Here is a 25,034-nt window from a genome sequence, read left to right as displayed (position 1 = left end):
AAAGGGTCCTTCTCAGGATAGCAGTCAATGACAACTGGTGTTTTGCAACTTTTTACTTTGTACGTTAACAATCCAGATGAAGGAAAAGAGGGCAATCCAGCGAGGTTTTTAGATGATGCAAAGGTAGATAGAGGGACAGGTATCATTGAGATGGGAGGGAGGCTGCAGAAGGATTTAGACATGGTAGGAGAGTGGGCAAAGACGTGGCAGATGGAGTACACTTGGGAAAGTGCGAGGTTATGCACTTTAGTAGGAAGAAGAGAGGCATGGACTATTTTATAGCTGGGGAAAAAATTCAGAAGTCTGAAGTGCAAAGTGTTGCGAGTTCCAGTCAGGATTATCTCAAGGTAAATGTGCAGGCTGTGTCAGTAGCTAGGAAGGTGCTGTATCTGCCACACAGTGTGTTTGAAATCTTACATTCAGCAAAAGAACTGAGTCAACTCTTACAAACAATGATATTTGTTTATTGAATGCAATTAATATTAGAACAATAAAACGTATTATAACGTAATGAAAAACACTACAATCTATCTTATGGGTTAACTTAAGCTTGGATGATCACATACCACCCCACCAGAAGTTGACCGGATTCCACGTGGTGAAGTCTTCGTTTTCTTCTGATTGCCTTGTAGGTGTCTTCTCTTTCAGTGGTTATTCTCGAGTTACCACTCTCTGAGGGGTTTTATGGTGATTCATATCCTTCCAAGTCTTCACGCCTTTTTGGAGGGTGTGGAGGATCTGCCAATGAAATGATCAGGTTCATTTACCCTGATCAATCAGATCCAACCTGGGGTTGTCACATTGATGGCCCAAAGGGCGAATTTCCATTGTCCCATTCAGGTCCAACTTCAGGTTAGTATTACAGGGTCTGGAGCTGTCAGGTTTGTTTGCAAACCATCTCTGGGTAGCTGCAGCCGGCCATGATTCTGCAGCATGTGGAAGAATTTGGTCAAGGATGGGTTCTACTTCCCAGCATGCTTTAATCATTGTTCATTTTTGTAACTCTAAAGTAAATTTATTATTGTCCATTGTAAGATTATTATTTCAGGTGGTCAATCTGGTCAGAAAGGCAAATACAGTGATGAGATTTCTTTTGAGATGACAGTGGTTAGCACTGCTGCCTCACAGTGCCAGAGACCTGGGATCAATTCCTGCCTCAGGCGACTGACTGTGTGGAGTTTGCACATTCTCCCCGTGTCTGCGTGGGTTTCCTCCGGGTGCTCCGGTTTCGTCCCACAGTCCAAAGATGTGCAGGTCAGGTGAATTGGCCATGCTAAATTGCCCGTAGTGTTAGGTAAGGGGTAGATGTAGATGTAGGGGTATGGGTGGGTTACGCTTCGGCGGGGTGGTGTGGACTTGTTGGGCCGAAGGGCCTGTTTCCACACTGTAAGTAATCTAATCTAATCTAATCTAGTTGAATGGATGGATTTCCGCGGCTCTATAAGACTCTGGTCAGACCACATTTAGTGTATTATGTACAGTTTTGGGCCACATAACTCATAAAAGATGTAGCACCCCGGAGCCTGTCCAGAGGAGCTTCATAAGAATGGTCCTAGGAATAAAAAACTTAACATATGAGGTCTCTGGGTCTATACTCGCTGGAGTGTATAAGGATGAAGGGGGCTCTAATAGAAGCATACAGAATACTGGTTGCCTGGTCAGAGTAGATGTTGGGAAGATGCTTCCACTGTTCGGAGAGAAAGCACTCAAAGATATAGCCTGAGGGTCAAGAGAAAATCTTTAGAACGGAGATAAGGAGAAATGCCTTCAGTCTGAGAGTGGTGAGTCTATGGTAAGGATGGCAGTTTCCTTCCCTCAAGGACATCAGTGAACCAGGTGGGTTTTTCTTGGCAATCGATTCATAACCACTATCAGTCTCTTAATTCCAGATTTGAATTCAAGCTCCACCACTTGCTGTGGCAGGATTTGGACCCAGGTCTCCAGAACATTAACACCACGGGGCCACTGACTTGCCCAAACCTCCACAGTGTGACTAACGGGTGAAGTATGACATGCGCTGGGAGTTGTCTTCATATTATCCTTGACTTCCTCATCAAGATATGGATGATTTTTTTTCCATAATACAATTCCTCTTTGGTCTTTAGTATCTTCCTAATTGTTTGCCAAATTTCTTCAGCTGTCCTGCCTTTGACTGTTCTTTTCATCCCCCAGACCACCACAGCCAAATCCCTCCTGCGGTCTGTATAATTATCATTGCCTGACACTAAAACTCACATGTATGACTCAGTCTTCACTCTTTCAATCTGAATGTGAAACTCCAGCATGTTGTGGGTATTCCTTCCAAGGCAAAGCTCATCCACCCATCCTTTCTTGTTACATATTATCAACTCTAAATTAGATTAGATGCCCCATATTTTGGAAACAGGCCCTTTGGCCCAACAAGTCCACACCAACCCTCCGAAAAGTAACCCACCCAGACCCCTCTGAGTTACATACCTCACTCTATGGGCAATTTAGCATGGCCAATTCACCTGACCTGCACATCTTCAGACTGTGGGAGGAAACCCATGCAGACAGGGGGAAAATGTGCAAACTACACGCAGACAGTCCCCCGAGGCTGGAATCGAACCTGGGTGCCTGTTGCTGTGCTAACCACTGAGCCCCATTCTCCGGTTGTTTCCATGATGGCCTGCTCTCAGAAATAATCTCTCATACATTCTCTGAATCTTTATTCAAGGATATTACTGTCAAGTTGATTAATTGAGCCAATTTGCATGTTCAAGCCACCCACATAGTTACTGTTGTGCCCTTGTTACAAACCCTCATTCTTTTCTACCTCAGAAGTACTTTGGGGGGAATAGTGGCTGAAAATTACTCTTCCCAAGAGGTTTCTTCTCTTGCATTTATTTGCACTGAGACGAATTTCAAATTATTTTTGGCACAAAACACTTTGAAAAGATCTGAGTTCCCACTCGCATGAACAAATGTTTATTTTCTTTTCACTAGCCACATTTCCCAGTAAATATCGAGGATTTAAAAGGGCTAAAAGTGGTCATGAGATAGCTTTAGTAAACAGGGGTGAGGAAAATCCCAAAGACTTATTTCCATATATAAGGAGCAAGAGGGTAACTAGTGAAGTGTTTGGCCCACACAAGGACAAAGGAAGAAAGCTATGCATGGAGTCAGAGACAATGGGTGAGATTCGTAGGAAGTACTTTGCATCTGTATTCACCAAGGAGAGGGACATGACGGATGTTGAGGTTAGGGATAGATCTCTGAGTACTCTGGGTCAAGTCGACATAAAGAGGAAGGAAGTTTTGGATACTCTGAAAGGTATTAAGGTAGACATGCCCCCAAGTCTGGATGGGATCAATCACAGGTTACTGAAGGATGTGAGTGTGGAACTAACTGGGGCTTTAACATTTATCTTTGCAGGATGATTGAACATGGGTGAGGTCCCGGAGGACTGGCGAATTTCTAATATTGTCCCCTTGTTTAACAAGGATAGCGGGGATAATCCAGGTAATTGTAGACCGGCAGGCCTGATATCATTGGTAGGGAAGCTGTGCAGAAGATACTGAGGGACTTGAGTAAGGCATTTTATTAGGTTCCCCATGGTCGGGTGATGGAGAAGGTGAAGTCGCATGGGGTCCAGAGTGTCCTATCTAGATGCATAGAGAACTGGCTGGCCAACAGGAGACAGAGAGGAGTAGTGGAAGGGGATGTCTCAAAATGGAGACCTATGACCAGTGGTGTGCAACAGCGATCCGTACTGGGACCACTGTTGTGTGTGATATATATCAATGATTTGGAAGAAGGTTGCCTGATTGCCAAGTTTGCAGATGACACCAAGACTGTTGGAGTAGCAGATAGTGAAGGAACTGTCAGAGAATACAGCAGAATATAGATAGATTGGAGAGCTGGGCACAGAAATAGCAGATGGAGTTCAATCTGTGCAACTGCAAGGTCATGCATTTTGAAAGATCCAGTTCAAGAGTGAACAACACAGTAAACAGAAAACTCCTGGGGAAAATTGACTTACAGCGAGATCTGGGTGTTCGGGTCCATTGTTTCCTGAAGATGCCAACACAGGTCAGTAAAGTGGTCAAGGTGGCATATGATATGTTTTCCTTCATTGGATCAGGTGTTGAGTACAAGCGCTGGCAGGTCATGTTACAGTTGCATAGGAGTTTGGTTTGGCCACATTTGGAATGCTGTACATAGATTTAGATTTAGATTACTTACAGTGTGGAAACAGGCCCTTCAGCCCAACAAGTCCACACCGATCTGCTGAAGCACAACCAACCCATACCCCTACATTTGCCCCTTACCTAACACTACTGGCAGTTTAGCATGACCAATTCACCTGACCTGCACATTTTTGGACTGTGGGAGGAAACCAGAGCACCCAGAGGAAACCCATGCAGACACGGGGAGAATGTGCAAACTCCACACAGTCAGTCGCCTGAGGCGGGAATTGAACTCAGGTCTCTGGCGCTGTGAGGCAGCAGTGCTAACCACTGTGCCACCGTGTCACCTCCAAAGACGAAGAAAGAAAGATTGAGTAGATTAGGGCTATTTTCATTACAAAGTCGAAGGTTGAGGTCCACAAAATCAAGACAGATATATACAGGATGGATAGGAAGAAGCTTTTTTCCCCAAATTGTGGAACTCAATTACTCGGGGTCATGAGTTCAAAGTGAGAGGGGAAAGGTTTAGTGCAGATATATGTGGGAAGAACTTTACTCACAGGGTGGTGGCAGCCTGGAACGTGTGGCCATCTGAGGCGGTAGGTGCAGGAGCAATAGTGTTATCTAAGATGTATTTAGACAGAAACATGAATGGGGAGGGAGCAAAGGGATACAGATCATTAGAAAATATGTGCAGGTTTAGAAAATATGAGGATCTGGATCAGCACAGGCTAGGAGGGCCGAAGGGTCTGTTCCTGTGTCGGAATGTTCTTGGTTCTTTATCATTCATTATAAATATAGCAAGTTTTCAACTTACTGTATGCTACAATTTAATAATATAAACAATTTATTTATTTGACAGTGCATGTCAAATTATTGCCATTTCTAAATTACAGTCACAGGGTCAAAGAGATGTACAGCATGGAAACATACCCTTCCGTCCAACTTGTCCATGCGACCAAATATCCCAACCCAATCTAGTCCCAGCTGCCCGCACTCAGCCCATATCCCTCTAAACACTTTCTATTCATATATCCATTCAGACGCCATCGAAATGTTGCAATTGTACTAACTGCCACCACTTCCTCTGGCAGCTCATTCCACACACGGACAACCCTCTGAGTGAAAAGGTTGCCCCTTACATCTCTTTTATATTTTTCCCTTCCCAACCGAAAACTATGCCCTCTAGTTGTGGGCTCCACCACACCAGGGAAAATACCTTGTCAATTTACACGATCCATGCCCCTCATGATTTTATAAACCTCTATAAAGTCACCCCCAGTCTCCAACGTTCCAGGGAAAACAGCTCTAGCTTGTTCAACCTCCAGGTGTCACTCAAACCCTCCAACCTTGGCAACATGCATGTAAGTCTTTTCTGAACCCTTTCAAGTTTCACCTAATCTATCAGGTCCTGGGGATTTTTCCACCTTTATGCATTTCAAGACATCCAGCACTTCTTCCTCTGTAATATGGACATTTTTCAAGACGTCACTATCTATTTCTCCGTATATCTACATCTCCCATGTCTTTATCCTGAGTAAACACTGATACAAAATACTCGTTTAGTATCTCTCCCATCTCCTGCGGCTCCACACAAAGGCACCTTGCTGATCTTTGAGGACTCTATTCGCTCCCTATTTGCCCTTTCGTTCGCAATGTATTTGTAAAATCCTTTTGGATTCTCCTTAACTCTATTTGTCAAAGCTAACTCATGTCCCCTTTTTGCCTTCCTGATTTCCCTCTTTGGTATACTCCTCCTGCCTTTCTACTCTTCTAAGGATTCACTCGATCCATCCTGCCTGTACCTGTCATATCCTTCCTTCTTTTTCTTAACCAAACCCTCAATTTCTTTAGTCTTTCAGCACTCTCTATACCTTTCAGCCTTTCCTTTTACCCTAACAAGATTATACTGTCTCTGGACTCCGGCTATCTAATTTATGAAGGCTTCCCATTTTCTAGCCGTCTGCTTACCTGCGAACATTTGCCGCCATCAGCTTTTGAAAGATATTGCCTAATACCGTCAAAATTGGCCTTTCTCCAATTTAGAACTTCAACTTTTAGATCTAGTCTATCCTTTTCCATCATTATTTTAAAACTAATAGAATTGTTGGCAAATAACTGAAACTCACACATTTCAGGTGAGAAATCAAATCGACTGGTTATATTTAAATGTGTAAGAGTTATAATTCTATTTGATTGTTCAATCATTTGCTCACTCTGAATATGCAATCAGTCAGAGATCAATCATTTTGCAAATGATAGAGCGGCAATGTACGCATTTGAGTACTGAGATTCAATGTGTAATTGTGATCACCAAAATAGTCAGAAAACATATTCTTCTTCAGACAAAACAAAATGTAATTCATTACTTTTGTATCATAAAACGTTGTTCGGTGTTTATATTTTAATTCCATCAAATAAAATTAATTTTATTGTTTTCAGAGATGATGCAGTTATTGTTCAGTTAAATAATTATAGCTCATACCCTATTATTGCCCAATTCACAAACATGGCAAACTCTTGATCATTGTTCAGGTCAGTAAACCCATCGCTTTGCATCATGATCGACATTAAAAGTGGATTTCAAAAGGGTGAATTCGGGTACAGTGCTACTGGACCTCACAGCTGCCTGTGGCACTAAGTGAGACACTGGCCTGCCTCCTGAATCTGTCCAGAGAGTTTCCATCCTGGGTCAGGGCAGTCATTCAAACATTCTCTGACAGAGAATCATTTAAGATCCGCCTTGAGCAGGAGTAAAGAAACCAACAGGCTATCACTGCTCTCGGTGCAGGTATCAATGTTGTCTAAATTAGATACCAATGACTGACCAGGAATCAGCTGTAACAAATTCATCTTCAGTCAGAGCCTGGCCCATGGAGCAGATGTATGGACATGGAGTGTCAGAATCACAACACACAAGTTACTTATGGTGATGACATCTGGCATGTCCCCCAGAGTCCATACATCTGCCCCCTGGACCAGACACTGGGAGAAAACGTTCACATTTGACAGTCTATTGCAGCATCTTGTGTCTCACAGTGAACCCTCTGAAACTATATCCAATAAATGTACCTTCATATTCACCAGTATAAAAATAAAATTGTACATGTTTGTGGATGGTCTGATACTAATTGATAGGACACCCAACAGAATGCTTCTGAAGAAACCAGGAGCAAACGGCAAGCCAAGAATAATTTTAATAATGGCACTTGATGGATTTTGTCTGGTCTAGGTAACCACACATATTGTGCTGGCACTCAGGTGAATGTAACAATGCACATCAAAACTGGAAGTCTTGGTCTAACGCTCTACCCCAGCTTCCTGACTTCACACAGCTCCCTCCCTCGCACGCCTCACTCGCTCAATCAAAAATTAATGAGAATCCACAAACTGAGTGAAACTTGGAACACAGAACAGTACAGCACAGTAAGAGCCCTTCAGCCCTCAATGTTTTGCTGGCCTTTTATCCTACTCTTAGATCAGACTAACCTACATGCCCTTCAATGTACTAACTTCCATGTTCCTATCCAAGAGTCTTCTTAACTATCTCTAATGTATCTGACTCTACTACCACCGCTTGCGGTGCATTCCGCCCACCCACCACTCTCGGATTAAAGAACCCACCTCTGGCATCTCCTGTAAACCTTCCTCCAATCACTTTAAAGTTATGCCCCTTGTTGATAGCCAATTCTACCCTGGGAAAAGGCTCTGGTTATCCACTCTATGTCTCTCAACATCTTGTACATCTCTGTCAAGTCACCTCTCATCCTTCTTCGCTCCAGTGAGAAAAGCCCTAGCTCTCTCAACCTTTCTTCCTAAGACATGTCCTCCAGTCCTGGCAGCATCCTGGTAGATATGCTCCACACACTCTCTGAGACTTCCACAGGTGAGTGCGAGCAGCAGCGGAGGAAAGACGAACCCGAAAGACTGCAGGTAAGGTAAGGCAGTTTTTAAAAAAAATTATTTACCGATCGCGGGCAGCGTTGTTTTCTCTTTCACAGAAGGATTGGGAGCAGCGGAGGAAGTGACGAGGACCAGCGGGGCAGCCGGGATGGAAAGTAGTGAGTACATATATCAGCAAGGCATTTAAAAAGAATAGGGAGGGAGAAAGGAAGAGGGGGTGTAGCACTTCTAATCGGAGAGCGTATCACTGCTACAGAAGTTACCATTGTCGATGAAGATCTGCCTACTGAGTCAGTATGGGTGGAAATTAGGAACAGCAAGGGAGCAGTCACCTCGTTAAGGGTTTACTACAGGCCCCCAATAGCAGCAGGGAGATGGAAGAAAGCATAGGTCGGCAGATTTTGGAAAAGTGTGGATGTGGTAGGGTTGTAGTAATGGATGACTTTAACTTTCCCAATGTTGATTGGTACCTCCTTCGAGCAGAAGATTTGAATGGAGCTGTTTTTGTAAGGTATGTTCAGGAGGGTTTCCTAACTCAGTACGTTGACAGGCCGACGAGAGAGGCCATTCTAGACTTGGTGCTCGGAAACGAGCCGGGGCACTATCAGATCTTGTGGTGGGAGAGCATTTTGGTGACAGTGAGCACAACTGCCTCACATTCTACATAGCTATGGAGAAGGAGAAGATTAGGCAAAATGGGAGGATATTTAATTGGGGAAGAGGAAAGAATGATGCAATTAGTCATGAGTTAGGAAGGATGGACTGGGAGTAATTGTTCCATGGTAAAGGCACTATAGACATGTAGAGACTGTTTAAGGAACAGTTGTTACAAGTGATGAATAAACATGTTCCTCTGAGACAGGCAAGACGGGGTAAGAAAAAGGAACCTTGGATGATGAGACCGATGGAGCTTCTCGTCACAAGGAAGAAGGTACCTTACATAAGGTGGAGGAAGCTAGGGTCAAGCTCAGCTCTAGAGGATTACACGCAGGCGATGAAGGAGCTCAAAAATGGTCTGAGGAGAGCCAGGAGTGGGCACGAGAAAGGTTTGGCAGAACGGATGAGGGAGAACACAAAGGCATTTTACACTTATGTTGGGAATAAGAGAATGGTCAAAGAAAGAATAGGACCGATCAGGGTTATCATAGGGAACATGTCTGTAAAGTCTGAGGTGGTAGGGGAGGCTCTAAATGATTTTTTTGCTTCTGTCTTTATGAAAGAAACAAACCTTGTAATGAATGAAACATTTGAAGAGCAGGTATGCATGCTTGAATGGATAGAGATTGAGGAAGCTGATGTGCTGAAACTTTTGTCGAACATTAAGATTGACAAGTCGCCATGCCCGGACCAGATTTGCCCTCGGCTGCTTTGCGAAGCGAGAAATGTGATTGTTTCACCACTTGCGAAGATCTTTGCATTCTTGCTCTCCACTGGAGTCATACCTGAGGACTGGAGAGAGGCAAATGTAATTCCTCTCTTCGCGAAAGGAAATAGGGAAATTCCCGGCAATTACAGACCAGTATATCTCACGTCTGTCGTCATCAAGGTGTTGGAAAGGATTCTGAGGGATAGGATTTATTACCAGCTGGAAGAGCATGGCTTGATTAAATGCAGTCAACACGGCTTTGAGAGGGGTAGGTCATGCCTCAAAAACCTTATCGAGTTCTTTGAGGATGTAACTATAAAAGTTGATGAGGGTCGAGCTGTGGATGTGGCGTATATGGACTTCAGCAAGGCATTTGATAAGGTTCCCCATGGTAGGCTCATTCAGAAGGTCAGGAGGAATGGGATACAGGGGAACGTAGCTGTCTGGATACAGAACTGGCTGGCCAACAGAAGACAGCGAGTGGTCGTAGAAGGGGACAAAAAAGGGAATAGGGATAACCCCGGGAATTACAGGCCAGTTAGTCTTACTTCAGTGGTGAGTGGTGTTCCACAGGGCTTTGTCCTTTGACTTCTACTGTTTGTAATTTTTATTAATGATTTGGATGAGGGGATTGATGGATCGGTCAGCAAGTTTGCAGACGATACAAAGATTGGAGGTGTCATTTACGGTATAGAGGGCTGTTGTAGGCTGCAGCTCGACGTTGACAGGATGCAGAGATGGGCTGAGAGGTGGCAGATGGATTTCAACCTGGATAAATGCGAGGTGATGCATTTTGGAAGGTCAAATATGAAAGCTGAGTAAAGGATTAAAGATAGGAATCTTGGCAGTGTGAGGGAACAGAGGGATCTTGGTGTGCAGGTACATAGATCCCTTAAAATGGCCACCCAAGTGGACAGGGTTGTAAAGAAAGCATATGGTGTTTTGGCTTTCATTAACAGGGCGATTGAGTTTAAGAGCCGTGAGATCTTGTTGTAGCTTTATAAAACTTAGGTTAGACTGCACTTGGTATACAGCGTCCAGTTCTGGTCGCTGTAATATAGGAAAGATGTGGAGAAACAGATTGGGAAACAGATTTTGGAAAGGTGCAGAAGCCACAGGGTCGTAGTCATGGGCGACTTCAACTTCCCAAATATTGATTGGAAGCTCTTTAGATCAAGTAGATTGGATGGGGCGGTGTTTGTGCAGTGTGTCCAGGAAGCTTTTCTAACGCAGTATGTAGATTGTCCAACCAGAGGGGAGGCCATATTGGATTTGGTACTCGGTAATGAACCGGGACAAGTGGTGGGCTTGTTAGTGGGTGAACATTTTGGTGATGGCGACCACAATTCTGTGACTTTCACCTTGGTTATGGAGAGAGATAGGTGCACACAACAAGGAAGTTTTTACAATTGGGGGAAGGGAAATTACGATGCTGTAAGACAGGATTTGAGGAGCATACGTTGGGAGCATAGGCTGTCAGGGAAGGATGTGGTGGAAATGTGGGACTTTTTCAAGGAGCAGATACGACGTGTCCTTGATATGTATGTACCGATCAGGCAGGAAAGAAATGGTCATGTGAGGGAGCCTTGGTTGACGAGGGAGGTTGAATGTCTAGTAAAGAGGAAGAAGGAGGCTTACATAAGGTTGAGGAAACAAGGTTCAGACAGAGCAGTGGAGGGATACAGGATAGCCAGAAGGGACCTGAAGAAAGGGATTAGGAGAGCTAAGAGACGGCATGAAAAATCCCTGGCGGATAGGATCAAGGATAACCCCAAGGCATTCTATGCGTATGTGAGAAACCTGAGAATGACGAGAACGAGGGTAGGTCCGATCAAGGACAGTGGTGGGAGACTGTGTATTGAGTCGGAAGAGATAGGAGAGGTCTTGAACAAGTACTTCTCTTCAGTATTTACGAACGAGAGGGACTGTATTGTTGAAGAGGAGAGTGTGAAACGGACTGATAAGCTAGAAGAGATATCTGTTAGGAAGGAAGATGTGTTGGACATTTTGAACAACTTGAGGATAGACAAGTCCCCCGGGCCTGACGGGATATATCCTAGGATTATGTGGGAAGCAAGAGAGGAAATTGCAGTACCGTTGGCAATGATCTTCTCGTCTTCACTGGCAACGGGGGTGGTACCAGGGGACTGGAGAGTAGCGAATGTTGTGCCCCTGTTCAAAAAAGGGAATAGGGATAACCCCGGGAATTACAGGCCAGTTAGTCTTACTTCTGTGGTAGGCAAAGTAATGGAAAGGGTATGAGGGATAGGATTTACGAGTATCTGGAACGGCACTGCTTGATTAGGGACAGCCAGCACGGATTTGTGAAGGGTAGGTCTTGCCTTACAAGTCTTATTGAATTCTTCGAGGAGGTGACCAAGCATGTGGATGAGGGTAGAGCAGTGGATGTAGTGTACATGGATTTTAGTAAGGCATTTGATAAGGTTCCCCATGGTAGGCTTATGCGGAAAGTCAGGAGGCATGGGATAGAGGGAAATTTGGCCAATTGGATAGAAAACTGGCTAACCGGTCGAAGTCAGAGAGTGGTAGTAGATGGTAAATATTCAGCATGGAGTCCAGTTACAAGTGGAGTTCCGCAGGGATCAGTTCTGGGTCCTCTGCTGTTTGTAATTTTTATTAATGACTTAGATGAGGTAGTCGAAGGGTGGGTCAGTAAATTTGCAGATGATACAAAGATAGGTGGAGTTGTGGACAGTGAGGAGGGCTGTTGTCAGCTGCAGAGGGACTTAGATATGATGCAGAGCTGGGCTGAGGAGTGGCAGATGGAGTTCAACCCTGCCAAGTGTGAAGTTGTCCATTTTGGAAGAACAAATAAGAATGCGGAATACAGGGTTAATGGTAGGGTTCTTGGTCAGGTGGAGGAACAGAGGGATCTTGGGGTCTATGTACATAGATCTTTGAAGGTTGCCACTCAGGTGGATAGAGTTTGTAAGAAGGCCTATGGAGTATTATCGTTCATTAGCAGAGGGATTGAATTCAAGAGTCGTGAGGTGATGTTGCAGCTGTACAGGACTTTGGTTAGGCCACATTTGGAGTACTGTGTGCAGTTCTGGTCGCCTCACTTTAGGAAAGATGTGGAAGCTTTGGAGAGGGTGCAGAGAAAATTTACCAGGATGTTGCCTGGAATGGAGAGTAGGTCGTACGAGGATAGGTTGAGAGTTCTCGGCCTTTTCTCGTTGGAACGGCGAAGGATGAGGGGTGACTTGATAGAGGTTTATAAGATGATCAGAGGAATAGATAGAGTAGACAGTCAGAAACTTTTTCCCCGGGTACAACAGAGTGTTACAAGGGGACATAAATTTAAGGTGAAGGGTGGAAGGTATAGGGGAGATGTCAGGGGTGGGTTCTTCACCCAGAGAGTGGTGGGGGCATGGAATGCGCTGCCCGTGGGAGTGGTAGAGTCAGATTCATTGGCGACCTTTAAGCGGCATTTGGATAGGTACATGGATGGGTGCTTAATCTAGGATAGAAGTTCGGCACAACATCGTGGGCCGAAGGCCTGTTCTGTGCTGTATTGTTCTATGTTCTATGTTCTAAAGATGTGGATGCTTTGGAGATGGTTCAGAGGAGATTTACCAGGATGCTGCCTGGAATGGAGGACTTATCTTATGAAGAGAGGTTGACTGAGCTCGGACTTTTTTCATTGGAGAAGAAGAGGGGACCTAATTGAGGTATACAAGATAATGAGAAGCATAGATAGAGTCGATAGCCAGAGACTATTTCCCAGGGCAGAAATGGCTAACACGAGGGGTCATAATTTTAAGCTGGTTGGAGGAAAGTATAGAGGGGATGTCAGAGGCGGGTTCTTTACACAGAGTTGTGAGAGCATGGAATGCAAGGCTAGAGATGTTACAGGAAAAGGAAAGCGAGGCTGGAGATGGCCGAGAGATAGCGTGGCCTGTGCATGCTAGAACAGGTTAGTGAGATATTTTTAAATTCAATCACAGGATATAGGGAGAAGTGTAGCAGCTGGAAGGTATAGAGATAGGGAAGAATGCAGAGGCTGGCAGAATTTGCAGTCATAGATGGGTCTGGAGTATGAGACAAAAATTGTGGAGGTATGGAGGGATACTGAGACACAGATGGATGTAGCGGCTGGAGAAGATGACAAGGAAAGATACAGATATCCAAGTAGATAGTTTAAAAATGGAATTGAGCAATGTCTTAATAGAGAAAATATTATTGAAATCTTTGGAATAGAGAAGGCACTGGGAGGAACAGAAGGAGTGAGACCTTGGATTGTCCAATCACGAGAGAAATAGAGTCAGTGTCATACAGCACAGGACAGGCCCTTCGGTTGACAGCGACACAAATAAAAAGCCCTGCAGACCCTGAAAACCCCTCCTTCCTAATGTCTTGGGGAAAGGGCTAGATTTGGGAGAGGTGTCCTGTAGACTGCTCCAACAACAATGTGATATAACAAAACCAGACGGTGTCAGATCAAACACTGACATGGAAACCTCCTGCTGACTCTCCTCCCTCAGCCTCACGGTGTCAGATCAAACACTGACACAGAAACCTCCTGCTGACTCCCCTCCCTCAGCCTCACGGTGACAGATCAAACACTGACACAGAAACCTCCTGCTGACTCCCCTCCCTCAGCCTCACGGTGTCAGATCAAACACTGACACAGAAACCTCCTGCTGACTCCCCTCCCTCAGCCTCACGGTGTCAGATCAAACACTGACACAGAAACCACCTGCTGACCCCCCCCCCCTCCCTCAGCCTCACGGTGTCAGATCAAACACTGACACAGAAACCTCCTGCTGACCCCCCTCCCTCAGCCTCACGGGGTCTGATCAAACACTGACACAGAAACCTCCTGCTGACCCCCCCCTCCCTCAGCCTACGGTGTCAGATCAAACACTGACACAGAAACCTCCTGCTGACCCCGCCCTCAGCCTCACGGTGTCAGATCAAACACTGACACAGAAACCTCCTGCTGACCCCCCCCTCCCTCAGCCTCACGGTGTCAGATCAAACACTGACACAGAAACCTCCTGCTGACCCCCCTCCCTCAGCCTCACGGTGTCAGATCAAACACTGACACAGAAACCTCCTGCTGACCCCCCTCCCTCAGCCTCACGGTGTCAGATCAAACACTGACACAGAAACCTCCTGCTGACCCCCCTCCCTCAGCCTCACGGTGTCAGATCAAACACTGACACAGAAACCTCCTGCTGACCCCCCCCCCCCCCTCAGCCTCACGGTGTCAGATCAAACACTGACACGGAAACCACCTGCTGACTCCCCTCCCTCAGCCTCACGGTGTCAGATCAAACACTGACACAGAAACCTCCTGCTGACACCCCTCCCTCAGCCTCACGGTGTCAGATCAAACACTGACACAGAAACCTCCTGCTGACTCCCCTCCCTCAGCCTCACGGTGTCAGATCAAACACTGACACGGAAACCTCCTGCTGACCCCCCTCCCTCAGCCTCACGGTGTCAGATCAAACACTGACACAGAAACCTCCTGCTGACCCCCCTCCCTCAGCCTCACGGTGTCAGATCAAACACTGACACAGAAACCTCCTGCTGACTCCCCTCCCTCAGCCTCACGGTGTCAGATCAAACACTGACACAGAAACCTCCTGCTGACCCCCCCCCCCCCCTCAGCCTCACGGTGTCAGATCAAACACTGACACGGAAACCTCCTGCTGACTCCCCTCCCTCAGCCTCACGGTATCAGATCAAACACTGACACAGAAACCTCCTGCTGAACCCCCCCTCCCTCAGCCTCACGGTGTCAGATCAAACACTGACACAGAAACCTCCTGCTGACTCCCCTCCCTCAGCCTCACGGTGTCAGATCAAACACTGACACAGAAACCTCCTGCTGACCCCCCCCCTCCCTCAGCCTCACGGTGTCAGATCAAACACTGACACAGAAACCTCCTGCTGACTCCCCCCCCCCTCAGCCTCACGGTGTCAGATCAAACACTGACACAGAAACCTCCTGCTGACTCCCCCCCCCCTCAGCCTCACGGTGTCAGATCAAACACTGACACAGAAACCTCCTGCTGACCCCCCCCTCCCTCAGCCTCACGGTGTCAGACCAAACACTGACACGGAAACGTCCTGCTGACCCCCCTCCCTCAGCCTCACGCTGTCAGATCAAACACTGACACAGAAACCTCCTGCTGACTCCCCTCCCTCAGCCTCACGGTGTCAGATCAAACACTGACACAGAAACCTCCTGCTGACTCCCCTCCCTCAGCCTCACGGTGTCTGATCAAACACTGACACAGAAACCTCCTGCTGACCCCCCCCCTCCCTCAGCCTCACGGTGTCAGATCAAACACTGACACAGAAACCTCCTGCTGACCCCCCCCCTCCCTCAGCCTCACGGTGTCAGATCAAACACTGACACAGAAACCTCCTGCTGACCCCCCCCTCCCTCAGCCTCACGGTGTCAGACCAAACACTGACACGGAAACGTCCTGCTGACCCCCCTCCCTCAGCCTCACGCTGTCAGATCAAACACTGACACAGAAACCTCCTGCTGACCCCCCCCCTCCCTCAGCCTCACGATGTCAGACCAAACACTGACACAGAAACCTCCTTCTGACTCCCCTCCCTCAGCTGATGGATCAGTGTCCCTCCACATTGAACAACATGCGGAGGACGCACTGAGAGGGTGACAGAGCTGGAGAATGTATACTGGGTGGGCCATTTCAAACCCCACCAAGAGGGGATCAGCAGCAGCACTGCTGATCGAGATGGTCGTGTCCAAAAGGACACAGCTTCGAGACTGAGTCTGCACCGGGGCAGGGGGGGAACGACGGAGAGAGAGAAACACACTTGACCTCATCTTCACCAACCTACTGCTGCAGACACATTGATGATGACCCATACTGGGAACAGTGACTACCACACACAGTATTCCGGAGACAAGGTCACACATACATGTACGCACATGTGAGAGATACTAGAGATACTAACTATCACCATGCTAAACGGGACAGATTTCGAATAGGTCTAGAATGCAGCACTGGCCTATGTGAGGTGATTCGAGTCATTACCAACAGCAGCAGAATTGTATTCCAGAACAATTTCCACTGTCACTACCTGGCATATGCTCCACTTTACCCTGCCCATCAGGCCAGGGAATAAACCCTTGTTCAATGGAGAATACAGGAGGGTCTGCCAAGAGCAGCACCAGCTACACCTCACAATGAGGTGACTTCACCAATCAAGACCACTTACTGACCAAATAGCATAAACAGCCAGTGACAGACAGATCTAACCAACAAATCAGATCTAATCTCTGTAATCCTGTCACATGCAATCAGGGTGAATTGTGTGGTCAATCAAACAACTCACTGGAAGAAGAGGATCCACAAATATCATCTTCCTCAGTGATGGAAGAGGCCAGCACAACAATAGAAAAGGTAAGGCTGAAACATTCACAACAATGTTCAGACGGAAGTATCGATGGGATGATCTATTTTAGTCTCCTCCAGATGGCAGTCGTCAGCTAATTCAATTCATTTTTGTTTGGTATCTCCAAATGGCTGGATGCATGGGATAATGCAAAAGCTGTGGGCCCTGAGAACATTCCATTCAAGCTGTTCCTGCAGGGATATTGCACTGGGACCTACCTGACAATGTGGGAAACTATCCGGGCGGGTCCTGTACACACACAGACAAAACATCAGACAATCAATGACTGCGCCATTGCTCTAATCCATATCACTAATAAAGTGTTGCAATGTTATTGGAATCTACAGTGGATCAAGTAGCACTTCCTCAGCACCACCCTGCTCACTGAAACTCAGTTTAGTCTCTGCCAGGGCAACTCATCCCTTGGGCACATTGAAGCCTCGGTTTAATGGTGTACAACAAGAAAACACATAGCTGAATTCTACAGGTGAGGCGACAGTGACTGCATTTTTGACATTATCATAACTGCATTTGTCCAAGTGTCCAGGCTTAACGGCAAAACTAGAGCAAATAAGTCTCGTCTGCCCTGGCTGAAGTTATACCTGGCACAAATGATGTTGGTTGGGGTTGGTGGAGAGCAGCCATCTCAGCTCCAGGACAGCTCTGCAGCAGTTCCCTAGGGGTGGGGTTTCTGGGTCAGCCTGTAGATCAGAAATGGAAAGGTAAGGCACCAGACTCCTCCAGGATGATCGGGCTGCTCTCTCGTTAGACAGAGACGACTGGTGGTAGTTTAACTGGACAGTCATCATGCCTCAAGTAAGGGTGAGGTTGAGTAGGACAGTCCTTTAGTCACCCCCGTCAGTGCAGGAATTGAACCCACACTGTTGGCATTAATATCTAGCCGTCCAACTGATTGAGCTAACCAACTTCTCACTCAGCTCCTTGGGAAGATAATGTAATATTATCTCATTCAGATATGTTGTTAAACACCTCTGGAGCAGGCGAAACGAGAAGCAAACTTCCTAATCAGAGAGAGGGACAGTATCAGTGAGTTATAAGAGTGATCTCTGCCCTAGGCCCGATCATAAATGACCATCCCGACAGTGTAAACACACAAGTGGGGATGTTTGCCATTGATGTTTGCCAATGTTCAATGCCATTCGCGATTTACTCAGATACTGAAGCAGTCCTTATCGAAATGCAGCAACACCTGGAAATAGGCATATGTGTGCTTAAAAGTGACAAGTACCATTTCCATTACAAATATGCCAGACAACGATTTCCTCTAACAATAGAAAGTTGAACCGTATGCTCTAACGTCCAATGCCACCACCATCACTGAACACCCAACTAGCAATATCCTGGGGATTAACGTTAACCTGAACTGGACTGAGCATATGATTCCATTACCCATTCCTGTAAAGGGCTTATGCTAAAACATCGACTCTCCTGTACCTCAGATGTGGCCTGACCTGTTATGCTTTACCAGTGCCACACTTTGACGTATGTAAATTAATTGACGACAAGAATATGTCAGGGGCAAGGAATCCTGCAGAAATAACTCACTTCATGATCTCTAAAAGCCTGTCCCCCATCGATAAGACACATGTTGAATATGGGTGTTATGAAATATCCCCCATTTCCTTGGGTGAGTGCAGCTTCACCCTTCATCCACTGATAATCAGTCGTAGCAACACCTGCCATCTACACGGTGCTCTGCAGAAATTTACCAAGGCTCCTTACAACGTATTTCTGAAGCCCGACCATCGAGAAGGATAAGGGGAGCTGATACATGGGACCCCCACCATGTTCGCGTTCTGTTCCAAGCCATCCACCATTATGATTGGGAAGTATATTGCTGTTCCTTCAGTGTCACTGTTTCAAGGTCCCTCCCGAATGGTATTGGAAGTCTAACTACAACACATGGACTCCAGTGGGTCAGTGTGGCAGCTCACCACCACCTTCTCAAGGGCAACAAGAGACGGACAATAAATACTGGCCCACTCATATTCTATGAATAAATTAAAATGAAAAATATTGTCCAAACATGCCCAATGCTGGACACTATGCTTTGGGTTTTGTGAGCTCAGGCTGGTTGGGTTCAGTCTGTAACTTGTTTGTTGTGAACAGCTGAAGGGTTAATCTGTCAGTCTCTCAGAGGCATGGTCTACATACCGAGCATCACACAGACATTGACATTCACACCCAACATCACCGAGCTCTGCGATAGACATAAGCAATTCAAAATGTATTCATATCTGACTAACATGTTTAAACACACAGTGAAATTGTTACCACAAAAATGATTATGATTGAATATTACCAGGGAGAAAGTGAGCACTGCAGATGCTGAAGATCAGAGTAAAAAAATGTGGTTCTGAAAAAGCACAGCCGTTCAGGCAGCATCTGAGGAGCAGGAGAGTCGACTATTAGTTCACAACATTAATACGAAGGAAAATAATTGCATATTTTCAGTTATTGTACTTAATAATAATGTGGTCTTGGGTGTGGGAATGATATTCATCATTTCAATGTTCCTTACTGTGAGTTGGGCACTGTTTTCATCATATTGTTGTTATAAAAGTGAACAGAATAAATGGGTGGATTTTATGCATATTGGACAATCGAAAAGCTGGTATTATGTAAGGATGCTGGAGCTTCAGTAAAGAGACTTTGCTGTTAATGATTAGAACAATGTTGTAAACATTTACACAGAGATTTCCAGCTCAAGTCACACATAAGGAAGTTGGGCTGGGATGATGCTGGCCATCAATGGAGCTGCACAAATCTGTTTGGATACAAACATTGTGGGGCTAACATACACTGGATATGGTTTATGAGGGATTCAATGTAAGCTGCCATGTGCTGCGGGAGACCATCACCTTTATAACACCGTCATTCAGGATCGGGTCCAAGGTGCAGAATTACAGAGTTTAGGGACACACCAGAAGAAATATACTTGCAAGACATGGCTGTTTACAGGTCATTGTTATAAATATTGAACTGCATCTGGACCAGCGCCACGTGCGAGTCCATTGAACAGTCTGTCCCACACACATCTCCCTGTTGTTCAGGTATGTCTCAACAGTTTATTGTGAGGGATTGTGTGAGTAACTGCCCAGCTCCAGTTTGGAAGCACTCTGGACAGATTTTGGAGATGGTCAGTGTTTTGGAGGTCATGGTGAGGGCCAGTAACACTGTGTCTGAATTCAGGCTTTTCCTCAAAGTCATTTCCAACAGCTTTGCTGCCTGCAAGATGGTGTGTTCACTGATCTGAACATGAATCGGCTGTTTACTACAGTCACTGAATTGTGTAATAGTTAGGTGTGCGCTCTGGTATTTCAATTATTGTTCACTCCAATTGTTTTCAACAGAAAATTATTGATGTTTGGTTTATTCTAAAATATGTAAGAAATAAAGTGATATTAACTCTTCACGATACAAAATGTAAAATTGACCTGCTGCATATTTCCCTCAGACTAATCAAGCAACAATCAATATTGTCTTTCAAGCAGGATTCTGTGAACAGGACTATGTCCCATGCAACATCACCATCCTCTCTGGGAGGTTCTGTCCCACTGAAAGGACACAGCCAGGCAGAAGAGGGCAGGTCCTTGGCATATAGGGCAGCATGGTGGCTCAGTGGTTAGCACCGCTGCCTTACAGCACCAGGGATCCAGGTTCGATTCCAGCCTTGGGCAACTGCCTGTGTGGAGTTTACACATTCACCCAGTGTCTGTGTGGGTTTCCTCCCACAGTCCAAATATATGCAGCTCAGGTGAATCGCCCAGGTGGGCTGCTCTCTGGAGGGTTAGTGAGGACTGGTTGGGCTGAAGGGTCTGTTACCACACTGTAGGGGATCTATTCTAATCATAGTGTTCAGCATTGATGCTGGATCCTGTGACTGCTCTGCAGCAGGTTTTGCGGGAATCAACAAAAGGGAAACCTATAATCGACCACATTGTCACCTTTCTGCCTGCTGCAGATACACCTCTTCATTTCATATATCTGTAAGAATGGTCACTACACAGTCCTTATAAGGAGCAAGGTCCATCTTCACATTTTGCAGACCCTCAACACAATGATATGTCCTGAATGGTACTGACTTTAAACAGGTTAAGCAACGAATGATGATGCATCCATGAGGTACAATGGCTCATCGGCGGCAGCAGCAGCATCATATTCTGTACAACTCATACAGTCTGCAACTTCTTGGACCGTCATACCTCCCAAAGTACAGTAACCATCGCGGCCCGACATACCTCCCAGTCTACGGGTACCATCAACAGCGGCATGGTGGCTCAGTGTTTAGCACTGCTCCCTCACAGTGCCAAGGCCCTCGGTTCGATTCTGGCCTTGGGTAACTAACTGTGTGGAGTGTGCACATTCCCCCCATGTCTGCAGGGTTTCCTACTACAGTCCAAAGATGTGCAGGTCAGCTGAATTGGCCACATTAAATTGCCAAGTGTTTTAGTCATAGGGAAATGGGTGTGGGTGGGTTACTGTCCGGAGGGTTGATGTGGACTGGTTTGGCCGAAGGACCTGTTTCCACACTGTAAGGAATCTAATCTACTCTCCAGGGTTCAAGTCAGGAATATGATGGAATAATCAATTGTCTGAATGAGTGCAGCTCCAACAGAAATCTAGTATGGACTTACTAGCAACAGGCAACACAGTTGCATGGCAAAGATCATGTCTCACAAACTTGATTGAATGTTTCGAGGAAGTGACAAAATTGATTGATGAGGGGATGGGGCTGAATGTTGGACATTTGGACCTTAGCAAGGCCTTTGATGTGGTTCCTTATGGCAGGCTCATGCAGAAGGTGAAGTGAAATGGAATCAGCGGTCAGTTAGTAAGATGGATAGAGAACTGCTTGGTCATAGAAGACAGAGTAGGGGTGGAACAGTGTTTTTGTGACCGGAGATCTGTAAATAGATTGGCGGAGTTGCAGATTGTGAAGATGATTGCCAGAGAATACAGCAGGATATAGGTCAGCTGCAGACTTGGAAAGAGAAAACACAGATGTAACTTTATCTGGACAATTGTGATGTGCGTTTTAGAAGGTCTAATGCAGCAGAGAAGTATAAAATGGATGGAAAAATACTGATTGCATCAACATCCGAAGGGATCAAGGTGTACAGCTCCATAATTCCCTGAAAGTGGTAACACGGGTGGATAGGGTGATCAAGAAGACTGACGGCAAACTTGCAGACAGGCATCGGAGCATGCAGTATGAAAATTAGCAGGTCATATTGCAGCTGTAGAGAAACTTAGTTTGGGCATATTTAGAATATTGTGTACAGTACTGGTTTCCACACCAGCAGAACGATGTGGAAGTGTTGGAGAGGGTATGGAAAAGGTTTACCAGGATGTTGTCTGGTTTGGAGGGTATTAGCCAGAAGGAGATATTGAACACACATGGTTTGTGTGCACCTGGGCATCATTGGCTATGGGGCTCCCTGATAGATATTTACAAAATTATCAGAGACATAGATAGAAATACAGTTAGTGGCTTCATCCCAGAGTAGAAATATCAATTACTCAGGACTGTAGGTTTTAGGTAAAAGGGAGAAAGTTCAGGAGATGTGATCGGTAAGCTTCTTTTCTTTTGCTGTTCCAGACAGAATGTGAAAGTGCCTGGGATGCACTGATAGAGGGGAAGAAGCCAATATAGCAAGGTTTAAGAGGGATCTTGGCACAAATATGAGTACGTAGGGAACAGAATGACATAGACAATGTCAGAGCAAAAACTTTTGTTTTATCTTTTGAAAGGCATCATGTGTCAGTGTGGGCTTGCTGGGCTGAAGGGCCTGTTCCTGGACTAGACTGTTCTTTAAGACAAGATTTGATAGCGAGAGTGGCGCGATGCTCACTGAATGATTACTGATGATCAACAGCCACATTATTGTGGATCCCCCCCCCACCAACTTGCAGCTTCATATCCTCCCCCACTGTGGGGAAACTCAATATTGAGAATTTGACATGAAAGTCAGACCTGGTACCTGGTGACTCCATCTCGCCGCACGTTTCTGCAGACTTCTGTCCTGGACACCAACGTCTCAGGGGAAACTGCATGAACAGAAGTTGCGTGTACTCCACACCCACCAATGCTGACATCTGACACATGCCAGCTTCACCATGCATTCCCAGCACATCTGCGACCCACTGACAGTACTCTTCTGTACTTCAATGCTGCAGCTCAGGGTGCACTGACAACTCTCATTGCAATGCTGCTACAAGGACACTGTGCTCAGGGACACACACCCAGCTCATGGCCTGTCCCTCTGGGTTGCTCACTCCGTGTTTGTACACATTCACTTTGAGCTAACTTGAATGCTCACAGAATTATTGCGTTGTCTTACCCTGTCTTTAGCAGTGTTTCCCCTCAGCCAGAGCTACCAGGCTCACCCTCCTGCTGTATTGTCTTGGTGTTTAGCACAGACACAAACCCAGGAAGCTTGATATCATTGTCCACAGTCAGTCACGGTGGCCAGCACAGTGAGTCAAGGGGAGGCTCAGATCCCAGTTAGCGAGCTTGGACATGGTCAGTCATGGTGCCCAGCACAGTGAGGCAGGGGGAGTCTCAGATCCCAGTCTGGGAGCTTGGACACGGTCAGTCACGGTGCCCAGCACAGTGAGTCAGGGGGAGTCTCAGACCCCAGTCTGGGAGCTTGGACACGGTCAGTCACGGTGCCCAGCACAGTGAGACAGGGGGAGTCTCAGATCCCAGTCTGGGAGCTTAGACACGGTCAGTCACGGTGCCCAGCACAGTGAATCAGGGGGAGTCTCAGATCCCAGTCCTGGAGCTTGGACACAGTCAGTCACGGTGCACAGCACAGTGAGTCAGGGGGAGTCTCAGATCCCAGTCAGCGAGCTTGGACACGGTCAGTCAGCCTCTCGTGGTTGTTAGGGTCAGGATCCTTCCCCAGTTTGGGTCGAGGAGCAGAATGTTGGGAGCCCCCTATCCCTCTTGGCTGTTTCTCCTCTCGTGTGGGGTGGTTCCTTCTGAAATATGACAATTACCAAGCGGTATTAAGGGACGTAGAATTGTTTGTTACAGCTGGTACAGACCGAGAGAAGGTGCTGCATTCAGTGAGAGTGGGAGAACATGAGCCTTTGTGGGAGGTGGGTGCAGTAACAGAGAGACAGTGAGGGCGAGCTCACAAAGTGCAGATGGTGGTAATTACCATGGTGGAGTGGAGAAGGTCACTGACCTCCTTCCAACACTGCTGGACATTCAGTCCTGCCAGTCCTAGAGGAAGATAATGTCCCTCTCGTGCACCATGCCATCCACCAGAACCTCAGCGACTTGGTCTCAAAGTGAAGCCCCAGTTTTACCCCCAATGCCATGTCTTTGGCAGTTTCGAATTGACAATCTAAGAGTGTAATGACTTTTTTAACTAATGGCACCTGGTACAGGAAGGCCGGCGCATTTTGGGATATCCAGGCAGTGAGCAGTTGTTATGACGAAGAGGAAAATCATCGTGTTCGTATCAGTTGAGAAGATAACCACGTGTGCAGGGAGGATAGTTAAAGAGGCAGATTGGGGATGGTGTCATGAGAAAATGCACTTCACCTTGTGGAGAGAAACCCTCCATAAAACCTGACTAAAATGAGACTTGACCAAATCATAAGATGGGTTAGGCCTCTGTTTGTCTGAATCAAAGTAGGGATGCAGTGTGAAAGATTGGGAACAACAAACTTGGAGCGGAGAATTACAAAGGAGATTCAAATCCTTAAAAAGGGGTAACGCAACGTTCCAGACTGTTAAAAGGAGCTGGGGAAAATCCCTGCCTTATAGTTACCTACATTATCCAATCCTCTTTGGATGCAGGGATGGTGCTGGAGACCTGGAGAATGACTAATACCGCAACTTTGTTTAATATAGAGCAAGGGACTGACTGAATAGGTTGCAACTAGAATTCTGAGACAATGGGATAAACGGTCACTGAGGAAGTCCCAGGGACTCCAGGACAGTCTGTCTGGATTTATGCAAGGAAGATCGTGTGTAATTAATCTGACTGTATTGGTCTGAGGCAGTAACTTGTTACTGCATGTGACTTATTTGGATTTGACGAGAGATCCAATGGCAGATTGTCTAAAAACAGAAACTATGGGGTACAGGTGAACGGAGCAAACAACCCAGAGAAGTGCAAGGCAAGGCATTTGGGGACATCAACAATAGAGAGGAATGGACAATAAAT

The 25,034-nt window shown here is 46.2% G+C and overlaps 1 long non-coding RNA gene across 3 annotated transcripts in view; it reads right to left on the bottom strand.

The window, feature by feature from the left end:
• Positions 1-502: 502 nt before the first annotated feature.
• Positions 503-25,034, bottom strand: part of LOC140487751 (uncharacterized) — a 76,655-nt gene continuing 52,123 nt past the window's right edge. Inside the window, exons 6-8 of one of the 3 annotated variants that reach the window (XR_011962931.1) lie at positions 4,712-4,775; positions 4,004-4,175; positions 503-738 (exon numbers count right to left, since the gene is read on the bottom strand). This is a non-coding gene — a long non-coding RNA (uncharacterized lncRNA). The remainder of the gene's footprint in view (positions 739-4,003; positions 4,176-4,711; positions 4,776-25,034) is intronic. The other 2 variants (XR_011962932.1, XR_011962930.1) reach the window with 2 other exon arrangements.

Source organism: Chiloscyllium punctatum, chromosome 17 (assembly GCF_047496795.1).
Source record: "Chiloscyllium punctatum isolate Juve2018m chromosome 17, sChiPun1.3, whole genome shotgun sequence".
Classification (NCBI taxonomy): domain Eukaryota; kingdom Metazoa; phylum Chordata; class Chondrichthyes; order Orectolobiformes; family Hemiscylliidae; genus Chiloscyllium; species Chiloscyllium punctatum.
Note: the sequence above shows the minus strand (reverse complement) of the source record. Positions and strands in the feature narration are given on the sequence as shown.